This window comes from Lemur catta, chromosome 4 (assembly GCF_020740605.2).
Source record: "Lemur catta isolate mLemCat1 chromosome 4, mLemCat1.pri, whole genome shotgun sequence".
In the NCBI taxonomy this organism is placed as follows: domain Eukaryota; kingdom Metazoa; phylum Chordata; class Mammalia; order Primates; family Lemuridae; genus Lemur; species Lemur catta.
Window position 1 is genome coordinate 99,942,791 of NC_059131.1, and position 14,472 is coordinate 99,957,262.

The following is a 14,472-nucleotide window of genomic DNA, read 5'->3' on the forward strand; positions in this document are numbered from 1 at the left end:
ATACTTAATCAATATTTCAATTTAACTATCAATTACAATTTTTATAAGTATCACTGTAACCCATTCTGCCTTCATAAAATATTTTAAAAACACACTACAGTTTTACATCTGTGTATAAAAAAATTGAACTCAATTAATTAGTTTACACTTACCAAATTGGTGATCTGTTTACATGTAATACTAGGAACAATGCTTGTGCTCAACACAGTAACAATAGAATAATGCTATTTTTTAAAATAATGATTATAATGAAATATAATCCTATGAAAAAGGCAAAATTGTGTGTAGTACAAAAATATTATATAGTGCTTCAGTTTTTAATCTTAAATGAAAACAAAAATAATTAAATTAAAATTTCAGTTCCTTAGTAGTACTTGCCACATGTGTAGTGCTTAATAGCCACTGTGGCTAGTAGCTACTGCATTGATCAGCCCAGTTCTAAGTTGTCTGATTATATTTTTTAAGATTTGTCATTTCAGTGCAATATAAAAGTTGCTAAAATGTCAAAAGATACCCATGTGTATTTGTTGAACATGCAGGTTCAATTCAACTGTTGTTACTACTCTCAGATCAAAAGCCACCATAAAATAAATGGTTTGCTCAAAGTGTTCAGGTAAGCGGAAAATTTTAAGTTGCTTTTTCCCATACTTTATTTCTTCTTTTTTTGTCATTTTATACCACTTTTATATTAATATTAATGTTTATTTTACACACGGTGAAATCTGTCTTGCCCTTTAATTCTTTCTTTTTTCCCCCCTTTCTTCTGTAAGTTTTAATTATCTTTTTCCCTTCTTATATGTCATATTCCCCTCCTTTCTTTCTTTCTTTCTTAGTTTGTTTGGAAACCACAAACATTTGAGGATTAGAATCACATCTATTGAAGTGGAGCATCTTGCATAAAACGTCCTCCCCAGAGTGATCAAAAAAGTATTATGACTTATGACATGCATCCACAGGAAGCTCTTGACATCCACCAGCAGACTTCTCTTCTGGCTGCCTTTGTCATTGAAATGTGAATTTTGCATAAGGACATCACAGAAGGCTATAAGGTCAAAAGTGAAATATATTACTTTTCAGATGAAACACTGTAATGTGTATGCTGATTATAATTAGCATTCCAAATAAGGATGTTTCAGAATGCCACAAAAATATGTTCTTTATTCTCTTTAAAAATCTTTCATCTGATTTGTAGAGTAGAAATGCTAAAACTAGTTAAAACCCTTTGCCTTTTTTTCTATAGATGTTATGTAGATTGTTATTCTATGTTAGTTAAAATATCTCAAAGTAAAGCAGTCTTATAATTGCAAGATAGTATAGACATTTTTGCCATGTTCAATTTAAGCCATGTCAAATAATTCTCTATGGAAAATAACAAATAAAAATCACATCATAACTACCAATTCTTTACCAACTTTTCCCCCTTAATCTGTTATGTTAAACAGGACAGAAGATGATACTCAGTCATCTCTGTTAAAAAAATCATAAACTATTTTTATCTATAGAAGAGAAATGGGCAGGAAGGCAAAAGAAAGAACAAAAGCCTAAAATCAAATGTATCAGCTAGAATGTGGAAATGAACATACAGTATTGATTGCATTTACATATGATAGTCCAATCAGGTAAGTTTCTCATTTACAGGTATTTCATTCCTCTTTAAAAAATATGTAATATCCTACAATCCGGTGATTGGGTTTTCTGTTCTTTTGGATTCATTATCTTATCAGGAGATTTCATTTATCCCATCTCATCTGCTGCATCCCCCTGTGTAGGGTGTAGACAATTTTATTTCAAGAATACTAATCGGGAATAGGCAAACTACAGTCCTTTGGCCAAATATGACTCTTGGTCTGTTTTTGTATGCTCTATCCCCAGCTAGGGAAAATTTTCAAAGTTTAAAAATTGTTTAAAAAAATAGTATGGAGCAAAGGCCATAAGTGGCCTGCAAACCCTAAACTATGTACTCTGGGGGCCTCTACAGAAAAGCTTGCCAATTCTTGTTTTAAGGGAAAAAGTTCTTTTAAATTGTCATTATTCTTAGGTATAGTGCTTATGCCCAGCCCTCTTAGCAAATGCACTATTAGATTATGACTTTCTAAATTTTTTAATAATAAAGCCATTTTATTTTTTCTCTATCAATCTTTTTGTTTATTCTCTTAAACTTATCAATTTCTTGTATATGCACATGTGGCATGATCATGTTGTTAGTCAGTTTTTCAGAAAACCCACGTTCTTTATTCCATTGGAACTGCTTTCTCACAATATTCAAGATAATTTCTTATTTATTAAATCTTCTAAAATAATATCCATTTGCTTAGATAGAATCTCTCCTTGTATATAATTTCTCAGAAAGTATTTGCAAATATATCTATTAAAGAATTTCTGTTTGGCCACTTTACTTTTGGTCTATAAATTGTTGTTTCCACTTGTGACCTACCTTCTTGCACCAATAATCTAGGGGGTGGCATCTTGTTTTTAACTCCTAACCAAAGTGTGAATAAACTTAAAAAAAAAAAAGCCAAACTGGTTCTTGAAGCATAACCTTATTATCAGAAGAAATATGGCTCATTACTTTCTTATCACTGACTTGCAATAGCATCTGCTCTTTAGATAAGTTACTTTATATGAAATGACAGCCTTGACCTTATAACCTCTCTTTTGTCATTCATGTCATGGCATTCTTAAACTAGAAAGGCATTTCATGTTTATATATCTTGTTCTTTACCTATATGGTGTAGAATTTGCAATAATTTGGTTCATTTTCTTTGCATAAAATATTAAAGTTCTAGATATCCTTGGTTCTGCTTTAATAATAAAACAAAATGCAATCTTATGAATTCTTTCTCATACAGCAGAGCATTGTAGATAAACATTTTATCTGAAACACCTGCAGTCTCCTTCAATTCTGTATCTACTATATTTAAACAGTGTAAAGATTTTGAATCACTGTATATTTATTGTCATTTGCTTTAGTCAGTTCAGAATTAAGTAACTTGAGGACACAGTACCAATTACCTTGAATAACCATGACTAGAAAATTTAGAGAAATTTAAGGAATTTTAGGGAAAATTTAGGGAAATGTAGAAATAAGGAGTTCATTTCTATAATCCTTCAAGTACAAGCAAAAAACGTCATTGTTGAAGTTTAAATTTCAAAAGTTCAGATTCCCAAGGTCTACAGGGGTCCTAATGCTAAATTTTCCATGAAATTTTGATTTTTTCCTATCAAAAATGAGATCTACTGAGATTCCTAAGAGCATGTCAGTGCTTTAGCCACCCAAAATTTTCTAGAAAACTTTAGCTCTGAAGAGGTGATTCCAGGAGATCCCATGGACCAGGTCAATCTTTCTTCCTCTCTATTCAAACTGAAATTTCCTAGTTCTAGAAAGAAATATAACAATTTCATTTCAATGCTCATTCTTTCAAGTTTTTAATATGAATTCCCTAAAGATTTCTGATGCTTCATTCATGACTTTTAAAGTTACTACTTAATGGATGTTTGCTATATGTCAGAATCCTGCTTCTCCACACAATAAACCAGCATAAGATAATTATTATTATTTTTATTTTACAAAGTAGAAAACTGAGACTTGAAATGGTAGCCTAAAATCACACAACTAGTACTAGACAGAATTGTCATTTTATTTCAGATGCTTCTAACATGAGCAGCCATAAAATTGTTCACTACTTTATGTCCATTAATGGACATAATATTTGGGAAAACAACCATAGAGATTCTATTCTTGTGTCAAGTTGGGTCTTCCAAGGACCAATACTAAACTGGATTAGATTTGGAAAATACTGATTGTGAGAAATGCCTGTGAAGCATAAGAGGGAAGAAGGTGGATGAGCTTATCATCTGGTACAGGTCTGACACGGCAGAAGGAGAGAGGAAAAGAAAGAGGACTGTTTATTGAGAGTCTCAGATTACAGCATTATTCAAGACAATATGCTACCTACAAGCATGAATGTGAATTATGTTTTATTTATGTCCTTAATGGGTGCACGGAGATGTGTGCATGGAAGGTATTAATAGAAGGCTTAGCTTGAAGTTCAAGAGGAGAATGCCAATGAAAGTTTCTCAGAACAGACAATAAAAGAGCAAATGTCTCATGATCAGCTCTGGAAATGCTAGTTCTGGTCAAAGGAGTGAAACAGAATTCAAGGAGGGAGGAATAGTGGAAAGGCATATCTTAGTTCAGGAAGTTACAGCAGAGTCCAAAATGTTTTCTTTCACTGTAAGAGCCCTGCAAGAAAAACAGATTGTAAGATGCAGAGATTGAAACAAGATGCTTCTTGTACCCAGGGGTGATGGGTTCACTGGGCAGAGTGGTGACCTGGGATGGTTAGGCACAGAGAGCATCAGGTCTTCCAGGCCAATTGCATGCAAAGGGGCAAGGACATGATGGAAAGAGAAAATGGAAGAAGCTATGTAAATTCAGAATGACTCTAGAAAAATCTGGAGTGAATGGTGCATAAAACATTTTCATTGTTTTATGACTCAAACTAACCCTGGATAAATAGATGTTGAAAGTTTTAATAATATGTAAAGATGAGCTCACGATGTAAGTACTACGCGTGTGTGTGCGTGTGTGTGTGTGTGTGTGTGTGTGTGTGTGTGTGTATGTATATAGGTACTAACTTCTCTCATGAACTTCTTTCCCAACCCAGCTTTGTGTCTTCCTGAAATCACTGATCTTCTTTAACCCCAATCTAAATCTTTACCAAGTCTTATTTTGACAAGGATTTACTATCAATATTAACTAAGTTTAGAAAAGATGAACAATGTTTTATGTTGATATTTCTCCCAGGGGACTCAATTTTATTAGGCTATTTTTGAAGTCTCAAAAAATTCTTTTAAGGTCTGAGGGAAAGACTCTCAAATGAGCAATTGAACTCTGATGATTATCTGGAGTGAATAATGTGAGATTAAGTTGTGACTAAAAACTACTGCTTATTTGGGCTATTCACTCGCCTTAAGTATTTTAGGAAAAAAAGTTAACGTGCAAATAACATTTTGAGCCACATACAGTTAAAAGTAAACACACTAATATTCAATATTAAAACGTGAACAATTTAGATAACAAAATGCTGCTGTTACAGACACACACTTTATCTGATTTTTGACCTAGTTTCTTAGTTTGAAAGTCACTCAGTCTGGTTATTTGTCTCCACAGTGGTTTTGATGTGCACTGTTTGACAATTGCATGCTCTCATTTGCATTCCTCCATGTCCAAAGCACAGTCCAGCTAATCTTTTCCTGTCAGTTATTTTTTTTCTCTTAAACAATTGTCTAAATGTCAGGCATCATAGAAGTGGTTTCCAAATATTAAAATCACAAGTTGTAAATCTTAGGGTAAAATATAAGAAGGCTTCAGGATATGATTTATCTTCATTATCTTCTGGGTTCCCTCCCATTTTTTAATAGTTGGCTAGATTTTATGAAGGAGGTATTTTAAGCCTTTTTCTCTCTTTATGTCCTTCCTCCTCCTTAGGGCCCAATCTATTCTTTGACTTAGCAGGCCAGGGCTTTCCACCAAAACCTCCTCTTTCTAAATTTCAATTTGGAAAAAGAAGGAAAAAAAATAGTGTTAAAAATACTTATTTATTGATGGTGACCTTTATACAGCGACAAAGATATATGCCATTTATTTCACAGTGTAAATCAAACTTAAAGGTGAGCAAGGAGACCAAATGACATTGAAAATGAGGATTTTTGAAGCCTTTGAGTAATTTACAAAATTTTTCTGCCCATGAATATGAATTCAGATGTATTTCACTGACTGATTGATCTGAATCCTTCTTTTATAGGCAGACTCCCTGTATAAATTTTCAACTGTCCAAGATAATATTGTCTGTGTAGAATAATCGCAAGATTATAAATTTTAATCTTAAATTTGCATTGTTGGGGGTATTTTATTTAACTAATCCTCATGTTCCATTTTGTAACTGTATCTTCTTGCCTCTATTAGCGGTTCATTATTCACTGGTTACTCAATGTTTAAAATACACAAGTCATTTCTCAGGAAAGTGCCCCAGAAGGGGAAAAAAAATACACAAGTCATTTGTAATTGATTTATCCCATTATGCATTGCATCTTGAGATTTCCTCTCAAAAGCAATAATAAACACAAGCTAAACTTTAATATCAGAGTATAATATCAAGTTTTACTATTCCAGAAGATGTTTCATGTTTTTATAAAGGAATATCTCCTTCAAAATTTTAAAACAGTCTTATATAGGACAGACAGGACACAGCTGCTTTAACCAGTCAGTTGAGAAAAAAATATATCACCCTGTATTCCACATAGTCTGCATTTTTCATTCACATACTCATCTGCCAAAACTTATGACTCTGAATTATGTTAACAATTTTGGTTTAGGTCAGTGCACACAATTTAAACACCTACACAATAGCCTGTATTTTCTTTCTCCTATTGAAAGTCTCTATTCAGCAGGGTGGATAGGTTTAGAAAGCCAAAAATGAGAAGTCTGTGGGCAGTCTTCCTTAGTTATTTTCATTTGAGCTCACATACTGTCTGACCTATTTTACTGATGTTGCAGAAACATTATGAGAAATCCTTTTAAATCTTGAAAACACAGTTGAAAAAATATGCAGTGTATACACACATACACACAATGGACAAATGGCTGAAGTGCCAAGTATCATACATTTCTTTGCTAATTTCTAAAGTAGGAACACAAACACATAAAAATTATTGGCAATCCTAAAAATATCAAGGACTCCTTAGCTATAAAAAGTAATATATAGTATATGGAATGCATTGAGTCGATTCATTGCTTTTCAGGGAAACATTCTCATTTTGACCCCTGAATAAATCAGCTCATGTCCTAAAAGCTAAAATTGAATTGTCCTTTCCTTAGCCTAACGTTAAATCTAATTAGTGTAGAAATTACCAGACTCAACATTTCCCAGGTGTGGGGAATTCTATAGGTTGATGTTATGTGAATATATATTTATGTGCTTTTGAAATAAATTTATCAATTATATAGGAAAGTGTTCTCTTTTTTAAGTAAGTATTAGACAATTTATACCCTTTCTAGAGAAATTCCACTTTGCGTTCTTACCTTCATAGGAGGCGTTTTTATTAAATTTATAGTTCTACATTTTATTTAATCAGTAAATAACCTATTCTTTTATTTTTGCTCCCACAAATAATTGTGGAGTTAGTGACCCACAATTAGTTTATTAGGATTTTATGTGCAAAAAGTAATCATTTTGACATTCTAAGCTTCAACATATAAAAGAGAGCTGGGGAGTCATTATTCCCATCTTTAGAACAAGCAACAAAAAAAGTTAAATAAACAGATAACCAATGATTTTTCTTATTTCATCGGAGAAGCGAGGTAGGAAGGCAAACTGTCCACCTGAAATTTGGAGAGACAGATCCATCTATTGATTGAAAGCCTAAATCTGCCAATGTGGAACAGAAGTCTCTGGAGAGTTAGAGTAATAGAAACACTTGAATGGTAATTTGGGCTAATTGCTATAGGATGAGTGTGAACTAGCCTGAGAGTGAGATGAAGCAGGGAGCTAAAATCTTATTTGTGTGGGTTTTACTTCCAGGAGCCACACCAGGTTCTCATGACAGATATCCAAGAAAGATTTCCTCATGGCTTTAGCAGGGGAAAGGGAAAAAATAAGCATTGTGAAATACACCCAAAGCCTCCTCAATAACACAAGCATATTTTCCAAGGGAAAGGACATTGTCTCAGTTTTATCTATGCTGTGGGATGGGAATTTCTCCCACTCTAGTTGCCTCCAGCAGCCTCCAGCATTCTTATCTTACCTAAAAGTAAAACAAACGAGTTCATTACCACTGGGCCTGCCTTACAGGAATTGCTAAAGGGAATTATTTAAGCTGAAACAAAAGGCTGCTAATTAATAACATAAAACTTCAGAAAGCACAAAACCCAATGGTATAAGCAATACAGAGCCATATTCACAATACTCTAGGACTGTAATGATGGTATGTAATTTGATCCCTGGTATAAGGGTTAATGGATAAAATTATCTATAATAACTATGGCTGAAATAAATTGCCAAGGGATACATATTTCAAAGTGATATGAATCCTGACATTAAAAACATAAAATATATATGAGAGTAAGATAGTAAGTTAAGTTGTTATCAGCTTGAAATATACTGTTATAAGAGAAAATGTTCCACATGAGCCTCATGATAACCACAGCAAAAATCTATGGTAGAAACAAAAAAAACAAAGTAAAAATGATTCAAAACATACTGCTACAGAAAACTATCAAACCACAAAGCCAGAAAAAAAAGAGAGAAAGAAAGAAATGAGTGTCCACAAAATAATTAGGAAATATTTAACAAAATGACAGTATAAATCCTTATTTACCAATAATTACCTTGGAGGTAAATGTATTAAATTCTTAAATAAAAAGACATGAGGTGAATGAATGAATTAATAAAACAAAGAACTAACTATATGCTGCTTACTAAAGACTCACATCACTTTTAAGGACACATAAGACTGAAAGTGAAGGGTTATAAAAAGATATTTTCCACTCAAAAGGAAATGAAAAGAGAGGAGGAAGAATATCTATACTTGTATCAGACAAAATAGACTTTAAATCAAAAACTGTAAAAAGAAACAAAGATCAGAATTACATAATAATTAAGCAGACAATTCATCACAAAGATATAACAATTGTAAATATATATGAACTCAACATCAGAGCACCTAAATATATAAAGTAAACTTTAAAATATCTGAAGGGTGAGATAAACTACAATACAATAATATTAGGTGACTTTGTTACCCTGTTTTCAATAGTGGACAGATCATCCAGACAGAAAATTAATTAGCAAACATAGTACTTACAATACTGCAGAACTAATACACCTGATGAACATAAATAGAGCATTAAATTGAACTGCAACAGAATACATATTTTTTTCCTTAAGTGCACACAAAACTTCTTCCAGAGTAGATCATATGCTATTCCACAACACAAGTCTTAGCAAATTTAAGAAGATTGAAATCATTTGACCACAGTGGTTTGAAACTAGAAATCACTAACAGGAAGAATGTTTAAAAGTTTACAAACACATAAAAATTTAAAACATGCTCCTGAACAAACAATGAGTCACAGAAGAAATTAAAAGAGAAATTTAAAAATGTCTAGAGATAAATGGAAATAGAAACATGGTGTACCAAAACTTGTAGGATGCAGCAAAAGCAGTTCTAAGAGGAAAGTTTATAACAATAAATGCCTACATCAAAATAAGAAAGATCTTCAGTATACAACATAATATTATGCCTTAAGGAAATATAAAAACAAAAACAATCAAAGCTCAATGTTAGCTGAAGAAAACAAATAACAAAGATCAGAGCAGAAACAAATGAAATAGAGACTAAAAATACAATTCAAAAGATCAACAAAGCTAAACTGTTTCTTTGAAAAGATAAACAAAATCACCAATCTTTAGCCAGACTATCTATGGAAAAAAGACTCAAATAAATAAAATCCAAAATGAAAGGGAGAAATTAAAACTGATATGACAGAATTAAAAGAATTATGAAAGACTATTATGAAAAATTAAGTGCCTCCAAATTGGATAACCTAGAAGAAATGGATAAATTCTTAGATACATATAATCAACCAAAATTAAATCATGAAGAAATAGAAAATCTGAATAGAGCAATAATGATCACAGAGATTGAATCAGTAATATAAAACTTCAAATCAAATAAAAGCCCCGTACCTGATCTCTTCAATGCTGAATTCCACCAAACTTTTAAAGGTGAACTAATACAAATTCTCCATAAACTTTTCAAAGAAAATTGAAAAGAAGGGAATACTTCCAAATGCTTTTTATAAGGATAGCATTACCCTATTATCAAAGTCAGACAAAAACACAAGAAAAAAAAAACCCTACAGGCTAATACATTTATGAACATAAATGGAAAAAAAACCCAGCAAAATACCAGCAACCTGAATTCAACAGCACATTAAAAGGATCATTCACCATGAGTAAATAGGATTTATACCAGGAATGCAAGGACGGTTCAACATGTGTGTTCTATGAAAGGGCCATATATGCAAAGTGACCTCCAAATACTGAAGGGGATAAGGAACCAAAGAATGAGGAAGACAAATCCAGTTTGTCAATAAAAGATGAGTTCTTAAAGGAATTTATGGACAGAGGTATGGTCTTGAGCAGCTACAAGACAGGTAGATCTCTGCACTGCAACCCCTCTGACCTAGGGGTTATATATATAGGGGAGAAAGGTATACATGCTCTGGAAGGAATGTGCAGATGACCAAACAAATTCTGTGGGCTTCACAGACTATTGATCTGTGAGATAATAGGGTGGTGTTTGGAGTAAAAGCGTAACTCACAGTAAAGAAGTATATCTACATAGAGTATAATATATCAAATAGACATCTTGGAGGCATGCCAGGACTTGGGGTTAGTCAGAAGTGAATATGGTAGGTAAGTATTGAAGATAGAGTCACTCTTGTCCACATAATATGTAAATAAATGCAAGTGATACATTACATTAACAGAATGAAGGACAATAAGCTATGATCATCTCATTAGATGCAGAAAAAGCATTTGACAAAATTCAATATCCTTTCACAATCTTAGGTGTAGATGGAACATACTTTAACACAATAAAGGCAATATGTCATAAACCCACAGCTAATACTATAATCAGTGGTGAAAAATTGAAACCCTTTCCTTTAAGATCTGGAACAAAACAAGTATGCCCACTCTCACCACTTATATTCAACATAATATTTAAAGTCCTTGCCAGAACAGTTAAGCAAGAGAAAGAAACAAAAGGCATCCAAATAAGAAAGGAAGAAGTAAAATTGTTGCTGTGTGCTGATAACATAATCTTGTAAATAGAAAACTCTAAGGATTAACCACAACCAAAAAAATGTTAGAACTAATAAGTAAATTCAGTAAAATTGTAGGAAGCAAAATCAACATGTGAAAATCAGTAGTGTTTCCACACACTAACAATGAACTTCCAGATAAAGAAATCAAGAGAAAAATCCCATTTACAATAGCTACATAATGAAAAAAATACTCTGGAATAAATATAACCCAGGAGTGAAAGATCTTTACACTAAAATCTATAAAAAGTTTATTAAAAATATTGAAGAATATTCAAATAAATGGAAAGATGTTCCAGTTTACGGATTAGAAGAATTATTATTATTAAAATGTCCATCCTATCCAAAACAATCCACAGATTCAATGCAATCCCTATCAAAATTGCGGTGTCATTTTTCATATATTTAGGAAAAATAACCCTAACATTCATAGGGAATCATGGAAAGACCCTAATAGCCAAGGAAATCATGAACAAAATGAGCAAAGCTGGAGGCATCACACTACCTTATTTCAAAAATACTACAAAGTGGCAGTAATTAAAACTGCATAGTACTGGCATAAATATAGACATCTAAACCAATGAAATAGAATAGAGAATATAAAAATGAACTCAAGCATGCATGGTCAATTGATTTTTGACAATGTTTTCAAGAATATACAATGAGAAAATGGTAGTCTCTTTTATAAATAGTGCTGGGAACAAAGAAATCTATATGCATAAGAATGAAATTGAACCCTTATTTTACACTATATATAAAAATCAACTCAAAATGTATTAAAAACTGAAACATAAGACCTGAAACTGTAAAACATATAGAAGAAAAAATAGAGGAAAAACTAAATAACATTGGTCTGGCCAATAATTTTTTTAGATTTGATTCAAAAGCACAGGTAACAAAATTATAGTTGGCCAGATAATTTCTTTCTATTTTTAGTAGAGACGGGGTCTCGCTCAGGCTGGTCTCGAACTCCTGACCTCGAGCGATCCGCCCGCCTCGGCCTCCCAGAGTGCTAGGATTACAGGCGTGAGCCACTGCGCCCGGCCTAAAATTATAAATAAATAGACAGGATTAAATTTACATAAAATCTTCTAAACAGCAAAAGAAATAACAGAATAAAACAATTTCTGATTGGGTGAAAATATTTTCAAGCTATATATCTGTTAAAGGGTTAATATCCACAATATATTAAAAGCTCCAGATACTTTGTAGAAATAAAATAAATAATCCTATTAGAAAATGGGCAAGGATCATGAGGAGACATTTCTCATAAGAAAATATAAGAATGGCCAAAAGATATATGAAAAAATGCTCAACATCACTGATCATTAGGAAAATGCAAATTCAAACCACAGTGAGATACCACCTTATACCTGTCAGAATGGCTACTATCAAAAAAACACTTGAAGATAGATAACAAGTGTTTTCAGGATGTGGAGAAAAGAAAATCTTTGTACATTGTTGGTGAGAATGTAAATTAGTACAACCGTTATGGAAAGCAGTATGGAGATTCCTCAGAAAACTAAAAATAGAAATACCATATGACCCAGTGACCCCAACTCTGGGTATTTATCCTAAAAATATGAAATCAGTGTATTGAACAGATGTTTGCACTCCTATGTTCATTGTAGCACTATTCACAATAGCCAAGTTATGGAATCAGTTTAAGTGTCCTTCAGCAGATGAATGGATAAAATAAATGCAGTATATATACACAATAAAATATTATTCAGCCTTAACAAAGAATAAAATTCTGTCATATGCAACAACATGAATGGAATTGGGGAATATTACACTATGTAAATTAATCCAGGCACAGAAAGACAAATAAGTGGTGTTGGGGACATTCTCACTTATATGTGGACTCTAAAACAATCAAATTCATAGAAGCACAGAGTAGAATGGTGTTTACAGAGACTAGGGTAGGTGGGAAAAATGGACAGATTATTGTCAAAGTGTACAAAGCCTGAGATACAAAGGAGGTATACTTTTTTGTTTTTAAAGATCTATTGCACAGCATGATGACTATGGTAAATATTTTTACATTTCAAAATCACTAAGAATAAATTTTGAATGTTGTCACCATAAAACTGACAGATATTTGAGGTTATGGATATGTTAATTAGCTTGATTTAATTTTTCCACATTGTATTCATAAATCATAGTATCACTTTAAACCCCATAAATATATACAATTATAATTTGTCAATGTATGATAAAAATGAATTTTAAAAAAGAATGTCTTCAAGCAGAAAGAAAGATTGGTCAAAAAAGAGCCAGAAACTTGGACCTACAGAAAGAAAAGAAGAATATCAAAGGAGTAAATGAAAGTAAAACAGTTCTTTTCCTCATTCTTAACTGATATGACAAATAGGTTAACACAATAATAGCAATAGTAACAATGTATTAGGTGATCAGAACATATGAATGACAGTAATGTCACAAGGGAAAGGAGGGAGGAATTGTCACTACTGTGTTAGAAGGTACATGCACTACATGGAAATTGGTATAGTGTTGTTAGAGCCAGTTCCCCTCAGGCCCGGGAACAGAAAGACAGAGTCACTGAGGCTGCAAAGGAGTTTTATTTTGACTAGCTCGAGCTAGGGTCCAGGTCCCAGAGCACCAACGCAGTGGTCTCTTTATGAACCAGGACCCCGCCCTGGGGTAAAAACAAAGCTTTTATACTTTTTTTTGCTGGAGTCTGTTGCTAGTTATTTTTGATAAGAGACTCTTTCCCAAGAGATTCCCTCCCAGGAGATTCTCTCCCCAAGGACACTCGCCCTGCACAGCCGGCCCCCCTATCAGGAAGCCACCTGCGGTGCAGTTTTTTTCTTTTTTTTAACTGCATTTGAGCATGGTTTTAGCTCTTTATCGTAATCAAGCAATAAGCAAGCAAGCTTTGTGTACAGAAGCGGAATTTGGCTGTTAGCTAAGAGCAAAAAACAAGTCACCACCAAACAAACTAAAATATTGTTTTAGTCCTACTCTACAGTGCTAACTGAAGGTGGATTTAGAATAGTTAAAAATGTATATCATAAACTCTAGGCCAACCACTAAATTTTTTTAAATGTATATTTATGCTAAGAAAGGAGATCAAATGGAATTATATAAAATCCTCAATTAAAACTGGAGAAGGCAGAAAAGAAGTGAGTAATAAAGAAACAAAGAACAAATACAATGAACAGAAAACATTTACAAACATGATACATGTTAATCCAACCATAGCAGTAAGTATTTTAAATGAGAAAGCTCTACATATACCAATTAAAGACAGAGCTTGTCAGAGTGGCTAAAAATTAAAAAAATCCACCTTTGTGTTGCCTACAAGAAACTTGCTTAAACATAAAGATTCACAATGAAAGTAAAGAGATTGTCAATAAGACCAAAGGCAAGAAAAACTATACATAAGTGTTGTACTTAGTTGCTAAGGCTGTTTTCCATGAGTGTACAGGTTTATAACTTAAAACCACTTACACATTTATAATAAACTGAACAAATAATTAAATCAATGGTAGATGGTGGGAACCAGAATGGGCAAATAAGCAAGCAGATAATACAGGAATGATCCATGTGGTAATGAA